Source organism: Cygnus atratus, chromosome 3 (genome assembly GCF_013377495.2).
Source record: "Cygnus atratus isolate AKBS03 ecotype Queensland, Australia chromosome 3, CAtr_DNAZoo_HiC_assembly, whole genome shotgun sequence".
NCBI classification, from domain to species: domain Eukaryota; kingdom Metazoa; phylum Chordata; class Aves; order Anseriformes; family Anatidae; genus Cygnus; species Cygnus atratus.
This window is the reverse complement of record NC_066364.1, coordinates 98,700,020-98,714,194: the sequence shown is the minus strand read 5'-3', so window position 1 is coordinate 98,714,194 and position 14,175 is coordinate 98,700,020.

Below are 14,175 nucleotides of genomic sequence, written 5' to 3'. Positions count from 1 at the left end.
CTTTGCTGAATTGGGAATCAGCATCTTATGGAAACAACCTCTGGATCACATGTATTTTTTTAACCTATGGACACCATTAAGTTAAGACTGAAGCACAAATTTGTCCACTTCTAGTGACTGCCTGATAAGGAGAAAGATGGACAGCGGCCGGATAGCCAGAATGTGATCATGCACTTCCCCCTCTATTGATTTAAGCAAAATGTGAACAGATCTTTCTCTTGCATAGCAAAGCTTGCTGAATGCTTATGGTGACCTCATCCATGTGTAGTTATTTTGGCAGACAGTAAAAACTTTTTTAAAGGGCCAACAAGAACAGTTTTATGAGGCTGTTTGTGAATTAGTATCATTCTTTTGCCCTTTGCCCTCTGGTCTACTTCTTAGTTTGGTCTCCTTGTCAAGTGTTGGACAAAAGGAACTCAAGTCAGCATAAAACCCTGGGAAGTTCTGTGACTGCCTTTGCTCCTTGCTCCAGCCATAAGTCTTCAGCTGGTTGATTGGTACAGCTTGGTGGGTGGAGCTACGCCTGTTCATAGCAGATGAAGATGTAGTCCTTCAAAGTGTGATACTAGTTTATGAACGCTAATTGTCCTCTATCATCTGACAAGAACACAGACACAAAGAAAACACATGCAATCCACACCACCCAGCCATGTCAGGTAAAACTTGACTGAAAGGCTCTTTTCTATCTATAGGCCCCCAATACATTTACATAAGTTTTCTCATTTTCACTGTACAGAAAGGGAAACTGAGGCACAGGGAGCTGAAATGACTTGTTCACCCTAATCTGTATGAGTGCAGTTCCTATTTCAGAAAGAACAAAAAAGTTTCAAAATAAAACTGAATGCAAACTGCTGAACAGTTTTCCTGTAATAATACAGAAATTCAGAGAAGCGTAGTAAGTATGTCATCTGGACATACTTAGGACCTGCATGAGGAAGGTATAGCTAATGTGAGTTTTCACCTCACCTGAGATGGGTGCTGAGAAACCCCATGTCACTTCCTTATTTATTTTGCTCTGGATTTTCTGAGGAACCTTCAGGATCTCCTTGGTCTGGCTCCTCAAACTTCGTTAGAGCTTAGAAGTCTGTGCACCACATTACTTGAGGATGTGGGTTTTCACAACCCTGAACCTCAGCTCCCCATGTGTGTAATGGAGGTAGTTACACTACTGTACCTCATAGGCATGTCATGAGTTTAAATATATTAAAATACATTTTGGAGATTAGATTTGAGATGTGTGGAAGCACAAGCTGCCACAGGTGGGCAGTGATTGTTGTATATTTAAGGGTCTTTTATTATTATTAGCAAATATCTGAAAGCTTGCTAACAATGAGGGGTTGCTTTGATGTGACTAAGTCCCATAGAAAACAATAAGAATATTCCTCCAGATTATCCAGATTGCTTGGACCAGCAAAACTGAACTATAGCTTGTACAATTTTGATGAACAAGCTTTCTTGCAAGATGTCCAATGCTTCCAGGAAGAGGAAACAAACTGACTTTCTCCTGCTGGTCTGGTTCTTCAAAGCAAAGCAAATGGCATAGCAAAATGGATAGCTTGCATAGCAAAACACATTGCATAGAAAATTCTGCTGCAAAACTCCTAGATTTGCTGAAAGCTCTATTTAGATGAGAAAAGATAGGACTTGAGTGAGTTAAAAATACACTGAAGAATGCAATTAGTGCAATGTTATTCATTTTGATATTAAGCAAGATTTATTTGACAGTAACACCATATGCTCAGTGGTGCTGTCCACAAGATGACAATTCCATTTTGCAACAACTGTTGAAGTTCAAAAATTGTTTTCATTCAGCTTTGGAATAAAAACAAAAAAGCCTTTCAGTTCTTTATAGAATGAAATTGGACTGAAATGGCTGATTTCAGATAAAAATCTCAGCCTTTGCTTTTGTGAGGTCTTTTTGCTCCTAATGTATTCCTTGGTCACCCAACAGTCAGAGCTCTGGGAGAAAGCAAGGGAGGGCAGAGAGAATCTGTAAGTTTTCAGAGGCCCTGATATAATTTAATAGCATTGCTACTACTACTCTTACTCAGCTCCTGATACTATTGAGAGGTCTTGTACTGAGAATGCATGATTGTGGTATGCAAGCTTTGTCAAGGATGAGACTGGACCCTTTTTGTGATGGACAAGAGAGAAGCTGAAGATTTTGACAACAGGAAAGCTTTGGAAGCAGCTGAAGTGAAAAGAGCAAAAGTTTGGTGCTCCTGTTAAAATGTCCAGCATTGTGTACGGCTTACAATACCAATGTTCAGAAACATCAGGATAGTTTTTAAATCAGTGGCTTAGAGAGATGCAGTCTTATTCTCTCCTCCGGAAGCTTTCTTTTACAGTGATTGTAGGCTAAGAAATTTAGAAAAAAAAAAAAAAAAAAGAAAAAAAAAAGTTTTCTTTCTCATTGATGTTTGAAAGCCTGGTCTCTCATTCAAAAACACCCCCTAACCTGAAGGTTTCTGGAGGGGAGAGAGAGAGAGAGAGAGGGAAGAGAGAGGGAGAGGAAAGTTTCAATTAGGAAATGCTGCTATGACACCTTGTGGGGATTAGTGGCCTCAGGTATTCATTTGCACGAATGGCTGTTTGAGCACATTTCTGGCTGACTGGCATCGGCCGTCGTGCACTCCCCCTAAGCTGCATGGCTGTCTGCTCTCCATGAGCCATCACGTTGCACTGTCCTCACCCTGATAGACACTGGGAGCTCATGCTTGTCTGGGGTGTCGTCTGTGTCCTTCACAAGAATGAGGCAGCCCAGTTGCTGTTCCCATGGAGTACCACTGTAGCATTTCTGAATTGAATTGCTGTTTTTAGCCAAAACATTCTGGTTTTGAGGATTTTTAACTCTTCAAGGAAAAGTTAAAACACTTGGCAGAAAACACAAAAAAATGTTAAAACACAGCCTTCTATTGAAAAACATGTTTGAGAGAAATATGTTTTTAACCAACTCCAACGAAAGAGCTCTCCCTAAACACATCCGAGAGCACTGCAAATAACCAGGTACCATCATGAAGGGAATTTGCTAATTCTTGTAGAAGCTGCGTGTCACAAACAACACTTGAGCTCTTTGCACTCTTAGTGCTGTCCTCTGGCTGCAGGGTCCTGCTCTGCCCCTACTGTGCTGCTCTCCTCTTCAACAGAGAGCCCTGCTCTGCGGTGTACACACACACACACTGACAAGGTTACAGCCAGGACAATTTAATGCTCCTGGCTTTAGTCGTCTCAAAATCATGCACATATGGTTAATAGGAGACAGCACCACTGGAAGAGCTGCATTTGCTTTGAATTGGCAGGTGACAGGAGCAGAAATATTTGGCAAGAAAGAACCTTCTGATGGCTCTGTGTGTGTATTGCTTCTGTTTTGAGTTTCTCCGAAAAGCACATAGGCAAAGGCAGAGGACTGCATGGCTTCTGCTCTGTACTCCTTCCCGACACAGAGCTAGGATGCCTGCCACAAGGGCATTAGGTCAGCCCTTGCAGATGCAGAGGAGTGAAAACTCTGTGGGATGGTGGAGAATGTGCATGTGTCCTCACGCTGCCCAATAAACATGTTCATCCAATTAAGAGAAATAATGATTCATTTAAAAAACAGGTACTAAAATAATACTCGTTTAAGACAATCACTGCTACTTCCTTAGCTTTTCACTTCATTGCTGCTTATGCGAGTAAAAACAACAAACTAAATGGAGACCTTATGGGCACCAGGGACCAATTAATGACACGTGACTTCCTCTTAGGCTTCCATGAAAATAACTGTATTATAATGGTCTGTGATATTAATATCATCTTTGGGAAAGTCAGGCAGCAGCTCCATAGGGAAGGATGTAGCATGAGCAAGCACTCTGGAATGTGCAGTATTTGACAGAAGAGAAGTGGTGTCTCTCTATAAGTTGCATCTCTTCTTGCTATTGAAACAGAAAAGTAAGCTGGGAAAACACAAATGACTGGGATAAACTCAGAAGTTTTTTTACAGGGGAATACCTTTCCAGTATCTGAATTGAATAAATTTCAGAGTCTCTCTACTTTTAAGACAATAATCATCAATCTACAGGCTTAATTTTGGGGATTACATTCTTAGATGAGTTCAGGAACCTAAATTTATACAGCCCCAGGCTCCTCTTCTCAGGCTGTACTTTCACACAGCTTAGATCATTTCTAGGATCTCCTTTTAATCTCTGTGGACCCCCACCAGGTTTTTGCTGCAGATTATGTGGCTCAGGGCTGTGAAGAAGCAGCACCCCAGCAGATGTAACTGTGCTGCCTCTATTCCCTATTGCTGACAAAGCTACATGGAGATTGTTCTACAAGAAGAACCTATTTTGCTTCTTAGACTGGCCTGGCTGGTCTGAAACATAGTTCTGCTATTTTAAACTGCTGCTGCACTGGGATGTGCAAGAGGTGGAAGTTATTGGTCTCCTTATTCTGGTGATATAACACAGAGGAGCCATAGGTGAGAACCATGGGTACCCATGGAGACATGTAGCAGCAATATGGGTGATTGGTGGGGAAAGCAGCAGCCACAGCAGTCATCCAGCCCATGTCTCCCCTGCTGATCCGTGTACCTGAGTGTAAAGGAAATCTAAAATGTTTAATATGCATGCCAAGGTGACAAGCAGAAAGAGTATGAGGAAAGCAAGTAGGAGGAGGACATGGTTTAATGTCTTTCATGATGACCTTGTCCTCAATTTCTGCACGCCCATGGTAGTAACAGTAACTCCAAAGATGCATGTTAGTAAGCAAGGACAGGCAGGATTGAGGCAGTCTAATAACCGAGCCTGAAGTGGGTTAACTGAAAAAGTGGATTGGAATAGCATCACGTTTGGCAGAGTGATTTGGGTTAGAGGTTCAGTTCAGCTCAGCCCTGAAAAGTTCAGATGCTGGTTAAACTTTGGATAAACTTTTGACCCTTTTTCCATGTAGGAATCAGACTAGAATCACACAAACACAGACTCTCTCATGAGCTTTCTGATACTGCTTGTTTTTGACTGAGCCAGTAATAGAAGAACAGATTTCCTCACGATACTCCTGTATTTCTGCTTCCAAACTCAACCAGTTTTTCTTCCCTTTTCTTTTCCAGACCCGATAAGTTTTTCATTCTATTCCATTTAAGGGCTGGATGATAACTGAGGGCAGGTCCAGGTTTATCCTGATTGATTTTTGCATCTCTGGGGATGACTGTCATCTTTGCTGGCCTTTTTCCTATCCAATGTTAAATAGTTTCATTAACAACCAGAGAATTAGCCAGTCCAAAGACAGAGACTGTATTTTCCAAACTTCAACCACTGCTGTCCTCCTGACCACAGACACCCGACCCCAGGCAGCTCTGCACTAGTTGTCCCTCTATTTTTTTACTCTTCTTCCTCTGACCATCTTCATCTAATGACCACCAGCCAGCTTTTCTCGCTCTTCATGTCTCCTGCTCCTTTCTCTGTGCCCCTGAGCCCTCTCTCCTCATGACTCACAAACAGCAGCTCCCATCAGTTGTACGTGCTTTCCTCCCACCCCCTGCCCCATTGCTGGCTATAAAGGGGAAGAGAGAAATATCTTCCGAAAATATCAGCACTTTCTTCCAGCCCACTCGCATCATCTGTTTGCTGATTCCTCTCCCGTAGCCTGTGACCTCAGCGGCACAGGAGTTTTAGTTCTGTTTTCTTCATTGGGTTGATTACATTGTCAGCACTTAAAATAAATAGGAATTAATAACAGTAAAATTAATCAACACTTGGGAGCATAACCACCCTTAGGATTGATGGAGGCAACTCCTAGGTGATAATTAGAACCAGCCTGAAACTTTTTTTCAAAACTTAAATGTAAATTTCCTCCATGTTAAAAACCACACATTAAAACACCCTCCCACAGCATGCAACTTTCCCTGTTCTTTTTTATATCCTCACAGCTTGGCAGGTCCTGTATTGGCCGCAAAAACAAACAACAGCATCCAACCCTCACCAAATATTGCTTTCACATATTTCTGGCTCATCCAAACTTAGAAAGCACCAGAAATACAACTAAGCCAGAGCTTAGGAAATTCTCAAGCCTATTTTTTTCAGGCCCAAGAGGTGAAGGAAACATATTTGAGCTCTGGGATTCTTTTTCCAAATGGAAACCAGTGTGGTTTCTCTGCCAGAGAGTACTGCGGCAGCTGGGTCTGTGTGCTAATACGAGCATCCCCGCACTGCTGTGCTCACAGTACGAGTACAGGATCGGAGCTGAGGTGGGGGAACAACGCCCGTCACCATGCAGTGCACCAATCCCTGTAGCCAGAGGCCAAATTCTTCTCTGCTGTAACAGTTATTTAATAATTTTTGTTGAGCCCAAGCCACGTTTGCCTTCAGAGGAACCCAAAGTATTCAAGTGCACAAAGGACCAGATTCATCTAAGGGGGTTCACTCCACAGAGGTCAGCTGTAAGAACTTGAAATGGCTTTCATTTTGTGCTTCCAGATCATTCTCCTTCCTTTCTTCTTGCTCTCTTTTCTCCTTTCAGATTATAAAGGACAAGCGTCTGTGCTGCTGCCGTGGACTGGGCGAGGAGGGTGCTGAGATCCTGCAGGCAGGAGGGAGATGTGAGTGCCTCAGCTCAGGAAACAAGTGTAGCGACTTTGCAGTTGTGTGGGGAACAGCGTCTTCAGAACGACTTGGTGTTGTGGCTTTGATGATTTCTTCAGACACTGTAACTAGACTGACAAATTGACTTTCAAGTGAAAGGTCATTGAAAAGGATTGCGGATAAAAGCATCTGGATTTACAATTAAAAAGCTACAGAAGTTCAGTTTACAGCTCTACTGGGTTCTGTGCGTAGGAGTTTCTATCATATAATTTGGCAGCTTCTTCTGCCTTCTGATTGGGATTGTAGAAAATAAAAATTCCTTGTGGTTTCTTTATTTATTTTTTTCTTTTTTTAAACACAGTGGAGAGTTGTGGTGTTTTGGCAAGTCTGATACAAAGAAATATTGTACTGGCATTGTCTCATATTGTAGGTGACCTCAGGCCTGAACTATACGGGGGAAAAATAGGTCTCTGTTGAATACAGTGCACATGTCATTGAATCAGATTATAGACAGAGTGTGAAAAGCAGAGTGTACACACAGTACATATAATGCTGATGCTGTGGGCTTAAATGCAATGTCTGATTCTCATCCCATCCCAGCAGTGTAAATAAGGAGCAGCCTTGAGGCACTAAGGCTCACGCCACTCTGGTGTCTGAGGATCCTGTTGTCATCCCAACCTCTCCCTAAACCCATGGCCAAAGGGCATTTGCAAGGCCGCTAGGTGGCTGAGGTTACTTAACACACACACACACACACACACACACACGACGTGTCTCCAGTGGGCTGCTGCCTTTCTGAGTGTTTGTGAGCGGACGCTTGTGAATCACATTCTTTTTTTCCTTCTCCCCCTTTCAGAATCCAGGATGGGAGCTTCAGTCCTTGAAACCATTCCCATTAAGGCAGGCTGTACATGCAGGAAGGCTCCCTCTCTCTGTGCCTTCCTGGCACTCGCTCCTCCCTTCCCCTTCTTTGTGGGACATAAACCTAAGCTAAATAGAGATTTGTCCCTATCAATATTGACTTGACTGATTTCCCTTTTCCTGACTTCTCTAATCCTGTGGTAGATTTTCTGTGACATTTGTTTCCGGTAGCAGATTCATATGAATGCTCACTCTTGAAACAGTACATTTCCAAATGTCTATTAAAAAGCAAAACAAAGTGGTCAAAGAAAATAAAGGGGGATGTTTTTCTCCACAGTTTAATTTCAGCAGCATCCGGTATTTTTTTTTCTACTTGAAAAAGTAGTTGTGTTCCAGTATGTAGGGGTTTCCTTTTGTAAGAAAACAGACTCAGTAGGGCTATTATGTCAAGCTGTTCCTTAGGCTCCCTTGCACTGCCTTCTCTGCAGAGACTGGTCACCAAATATTGCTCAGGGAGAAGATGCCATCCACCGCTGCTCTAAAGCCCAGACTGCAGCTGCCCACAGAAGCATGGTGACCTTCAGGCATGTGGTGGGGCTGAGGTACTGACTTCCCTCTCTCCATCAAAAGGTTACTTTGTCCCCAAGGAAGACACTGATCAGCCCAGAGTTTGCTTCCAGATGCCTCTCCTGGCCCTTCTGTGATGGGCACAATTACAGGGGCAGAGTTCTTGTCATGGAATCATGGAATCACTTAGGTTGGAGAAGACCCTTAAGACCATCAGGTCCAACCATCCCATGTCGCAGGGTGAGAGCATGTTGGAAGCTCACACTGTTACCAAACGAGGACGGGGTGAGAGGAATCACCTCTGTACTGATGGCAGAGGAAATCTGGGCAAGGAGCCGCTACAGCTGGGGTGGAAGGAGCCTGCGTGCCTCAGCTTCCCGTCTGAAAAATAGGTACAACGCTCCTCTCCCTTTTTCTCTCTCCCTTTGAATCATCCACATTGCACAACATGAATTACGTCTGCGCTACACACAGACTAAACGAGAGGGAGGAACTGATGACAAATTCTGAAATGTTAGCAAAGAGCTAAGCACTGGGTATGTTGTTTGTTTGTTTGTTTGTTTTAGAAAACAAAAACAAAACCAGTATATCCTCATTTGGTTAATGAAAAGCGTAAACATGCCCAGAAGTGCAACATTCCCTATTTCAGAGAGCTTGAGCTCCAGCATGCAGGACCTATGCTGACAAAGGCAGAGGGGAGAGCACTGAGGTGGGAACGCCTCACATGGGTACAGCCCCTGTGTGAAGAAGAGGCCACAGGGGTGATGGTGCTTGGGCTGAAAGCTGCACTTGGCTGCCTACATAATACAATAGACACCACTGCGAGCTCTTGGCCAGTGGGATGGAGACCTTCTGCTGTTTGTGTACTGGCATGGTGAAGGAACGTGCTCTCTGCTCCCATGTGGAAAAGACCCAAGGCGGAATATGGGGGGGACGGACAGATGGACGGACAGACAGACATGAGGTTTCTACCGCACACCCAGTGAATGACAGAAAATACAGCCCCGAGACAAGGAAAGCAAATGAACCTTGTGATTTTGAGGGTAGCTTTGCTGCACATCCTCCTCTCTGCCAGCTTATCTTACACAAACACTGGACCAAGTCCAGTTTTCTAAGGGAATCATTAGCCAAATATCACCTTTCTGCTCTAAAATGGCATTGCTGGGAAAAGGATACTGACACACAAGTCCTCCTACAACCACTGCCAGTTGTAAACCCACCCTATCCTCAGTCTGATGTACTCCTTGGCAGGTTACAGATGAGCTCCAGCACCTAGCACTGGGGTCGATTCTCCTGGGCATGTAGTTGCAAAGGTTCCAGCTGCACCCCAGAGTGGTACTAGCATCAGGGCTGGTCAATGAGTCTGGCTTAGGACAGGTGGCAATGAGACTGCTATTTTTATCTCCACTCCACAGCTCTGTACATTTAAATTTAAATCACTGTTGCTATACAGTGCTATACTGTAAGACCATGGTGATGTTTTCACCGAAGACCCCGAATACAAGAAAAAATCACAGTGACTTCAGCAAAAGGTGTTGTGCGGGTTTGTGGATTGCCCCTGGAGCTGGTAGTTTGCCCCTGGCAGTTTGCAACAGGCTTTGGTGGTGGTGGACCTGCACTGTGAATGGGACATGCGCGGGAGAGGAGCGTGTGCTAGAGGAGGGGCTGGGGTCTGCCTTCTCTACACCCTGCTCTCTCCTTCCCACTGCATTCACACTTGGGGGTGGGCAGCCCAGGGAAGCACATTTCCCACCTGCAGGATGAGGGCCGCTGAGAAAGCTGGGGAAAGCAGAAGGAATTTGACCATTTGACTGACTTGCAAACTTGACACCTTTTCCATGCAGAAGTAAATTGGAGTATCGCTGAGGTGGATGATTGCTGAGTTTTCTATTTTGGTTCAATTTCTCCCCCTCCCCCTTTTACTAGTTTTCCTTCAACTCTGCTTTCCAATGTCACTGAGTTATTATTATCCAGATCCAAATCTCACAGTTTCTCTGAAGGAGAATGTGTATTAAAATACCAGATTTACCAGAAAACATCTGCAACTTGCAAGCCTATTGTATTACTATTATATGAGCAAGCCATTGTAAATTCTTTTAAGTCTGTAACTTATTTCACGTTTTAACACACTGTGTGCTTTATAACACCATTTCAAAGTTTATGGCCCTTTTTCTTTAGCCGCTTGTTCCAATTGCATCTTATATTTCATCAAATATGGTAAAGAAACCATGAGAATAAATTGATGCTCCATATGAACACCCCTATAAATGGATGTTGCCAAATTGCTGTAAAATGGTTTTCCTTTTTAGCCCTCCAGAATTGTTAGTGGGTTTCTGAGGCCAAAGTCTACGGGGAAACGTTATGACCATTTAAGGCCTCCAAACTTTATGCTTCAGTACAAAAGGCCTAAGGGCGAGGATTTAAAATGGATGAAGTGGAGAAATTTGCACTTCCTTAAGAAAACACAGAGCATTTCCTTCCGCATGTCAGAAATGAAAACAGAAAATACAAACTAATTTGTCACGAATTTTTCCTTCTCTAACTGCCTCTCCAGGCCTTCCCTTCCTCCCTCCTACCACCGCACACCTTATTTTCGTGGGTCCCAGCCCCAGTACTGGTGATGGACGATGTTCTGTGCTGCATGCTGTGTAGGAAGGGCGCTGCTGTAATGTCTCCTCGTGTTCACAGCTCGCTTCTGCCATCCTCTTCCCCTGCCCAGGCTCACGCTTGCAGACAGTCCTTCAGGAGGTAAGCACCACTTGGGGACACTGGCTCAGTGCTGGATGATGGTTCGCTGTTTGGCTTTAATTGGGCACTGGTGTAAAATAAACAACAAAAAAAAGCACTTCTCATATTTATGAGTTACTGTGAGTTGATAATATGCTGGGATCCATTAGTTAAAGCGCCTTTGCTCCAAACATGTGGCCTCAGCTTTTTTCTTTTTTTTATTCAAGCAACATTTTTGCAGATGAAATGCTGTTGCCGTTTTTCTCCCAGGCACTCAGTAAGCCTCAGGGAGTTATAGCATCAATTATTTTCCTTCTCATATGCAGAACAAAAAAAAAAAAAAAAAAAAAAAAAAAGGGAGTGTCCTAGCCAGAGAAGTTGGAGTTATTATCCAAAATAAAAATAATGAAAAAGAAAAACATCCAAATATAAAAAGCTGCAGCCAGCTGAATAAATGTAGTCAAAATTGAAAACACAAAAGTCTGCAGAAGATTGTCTTGCAAATAAGACTGGCTCTGCTCTCCCTGTATTTTTAGTTATCTCCTGTCCTGCCTGAGCCAATTCCTTTTCTGTTAAAGTCTGTCTACTTGAGTCAGTTTTCTTTGACTCTGTTTTGAATGATAAATTCATTAGTGCCTTGCAGGTGGATTCGCCTGAACTTAGAGACTCCAGAAAAGACTGAAAAGGACAAGCAAATCTAGCACATGAACAGAAACTTATTTTCAGACTCTTGCTTCTGAAATGGTGCTGCATTTATGTGTAATAAAAATCAAGATGTTCATCTTTCTTCTTCTCCCCCACGGCAATATTTTTTCAGAACTGAAGATGTCAAGAGCAGAATTTACCCTTCCCTTGATGCCATCTTTTTTCCCCCTTCTTTTTCATCACAGCTGCATGGACTCTGGCCAACTCAAACTGTACCTTCGCACTTCACTGCCTAGGACTTTGCTGCACATTCAGTTTGACAAGACTTTTATATAGATAACTGATCAGGAAGGCTGAAACTTCAAACTCAGTGTCTGCAAGGACTCCAGTACTTTGCACCTCACTACTTTACCCTTGCTTAGGCACAGCAAACTTTATAAAAAGTCCCTCGCTCTGATTGCCTGAAACTTAATTTGCACTGTTAAGCCTAGAGGAACAGAGCAAGCTCCACCTGCTCGTTGGTTCAGAACGTGTTTTGCCCACCGCTCCTAGGAAATGTCTCTGGAACATTTTCCATATTGTTGCTGCTTTGTTGGTAATAAGTTGTCTTTTATTTTATAAGCTTGAATTAAACAAAAAGCTCCTCCACTGCTGACTCAGCCTCCAAAGCTGCACTTTATATATGTCAAACAACATATATAAATTTATAAGGTGAACAATGGTTGTATTTAAGTACTGATTTAGTAATCATGAACTTCGCTGGCAGTATCCTTTGGAAACTAAATCCATAAATTTTATTAGTATTAAATGTTTCTAATGGGAGTTGACAAATACTTGAACTGAGTTGCTTTTTCTCTACACTTGGCAAAAGGAAAGGGGAAAAAATTCCTATTACACAATGAGAAATGCATTAATACTAAAACCCATTCATCTCAATTTTGTACAAATATAATTTAAGACCTTTTACAACCATTGGTGAAATTACAATGTGCTGTGGGGAAGTTGCAAAAATTTTATGAGAGTAATAAAATTGTCATTGTTATACCATTATAGGGTGCAGGGACAATATAGATATTTGAATTACCTATTGTCCTTATGCCAGGTTGAAAGGGCTACATGCAGGAATTATAGCATGTAATGGAGACAACTGTTGAAACAAACCAGAGAAATGAAATCCAGGTCCACTTTAGCTGGCCTAAGACAAATCCTCATTAGAAACCCGGACTCAGAATACCCTTCCCACTTGTGTCAACAACAGTGAAATTTAAACAGGCGGACTGTTTTATATTTGTGTCAATGGTAGCACAGAGACCAACTAATTAAGCAGAGATTACATGTAATAAAATGGTGTCACTTCTGAAAAAATGATGTTTTTAGCTTCTGTGACATATTTCCTGGGGTTTGCACTCAAGCTGACATGAAGTAATCATGGAGGTCTCTCTTGTTCATGGCCAAAACCCCTCTCAGGTAGTTCATGGCAAACCCAAGAAATCTTACCTGGGATTAAAATGGTGTTAACTTTCCAGAGGTGAAAATTCCTTTCACTGAAGGATACTGTTGCTGAGCTATTTCCAGGGAAAAAGCATTGCCTTCTCCCTGCCTGTCCAGGAGACGAACAAAAGGAAAAAAAAAAAAAAAAAAAAGAGAGAGAGAAGGGAAAACAAGAGAGGCAATTGCAGCCTTGTATACTAGCAGTATTTCACTGGCTGTATTCTAGAGAGTAATAAAAGCACTGAAATAGTTCAAGCATCTGCCCTTGGCTGAGGGACTTGTAATTATACACTATGGACTCCACTCCCTTGGAACAACTGTCTTTGATTCCTATCTCTTCTTTTATTACAGCTGAAATGCAAAACTCCTGATGAAACCATTACATTTCCATGTGAAATTCACAACTATAAGGGGAAACCTCTGCAAAGTTGCCAGACGTTTGAAGGGGGGCAGAAACATATGGGCAGAGGTTGTTAAGTTCCCTTCCAAGTTTCAAAGGTCCGACCGCTTGGGGCAGCCTGCTCTGGAGCTTGGGGTTTATTCTCATCCCTTCAGTAAATACTTTGGAATGAGAGTAAGAAAGTTAATTTTATTTCCTCTTTATTAAGAGTTACCATATTGTGAACTCTGCAGTTCGGCTGATCACTCTCCTTAAAATCACTGGCTTCTTAGTCCCCACTGAGATTAAAGGAGACATGGCAAAATCTCCCAGTAAGCATTTCTGAACACACAGAGAGTCACTGAGACCTACTGTGCTTTCATTAAGGTTTCCACCCCAACTTGAGATGACACTCTCCCACTGGTGAAAAGAGGCAAGGACCTTGTTTGGACCTTCAGAAAGATGACCAGATCTTGCTTTGTCTGCCCAAGTCTTCTCCACAGAAGAAAGAAAGAAGCAGAGATGTCAGCCAGTGCCCAGCCCCTCTTTTTAGGAGGCATCCGTGTCCAGACATCTGCTCTGAAATCCCCAGCAGGGTGCACAGCAGTCCTGGAAAGCAGGTCTCAGTAAGTAAACGTGCCATTTGGGGCCCTTTTGGTGGGAGGACAGGAGGACTTCACTCCTGGCTGCTAAAAATGAAGCCTGAGATGGTGCCCTGCCTCTTCTGAGCCCCACCTGGAGGTGGCAGTGCCAGAGTCAGAGCTCACAGGGGAAAGCCACCCCTCCGACCGACACAGGCAAAACGTCCAAGGAGTCTCCCTGACTGTACACACACACTTAATCTTTTATTGAAAGCAAATTAAGAGCACGCCTTTCTGTGCTTATACAGCCTAAGCCTTCCTCCCCAGGTCAGGAAGCTGCTCAGCAGCCTGAGCTCCTGTCACACTTATT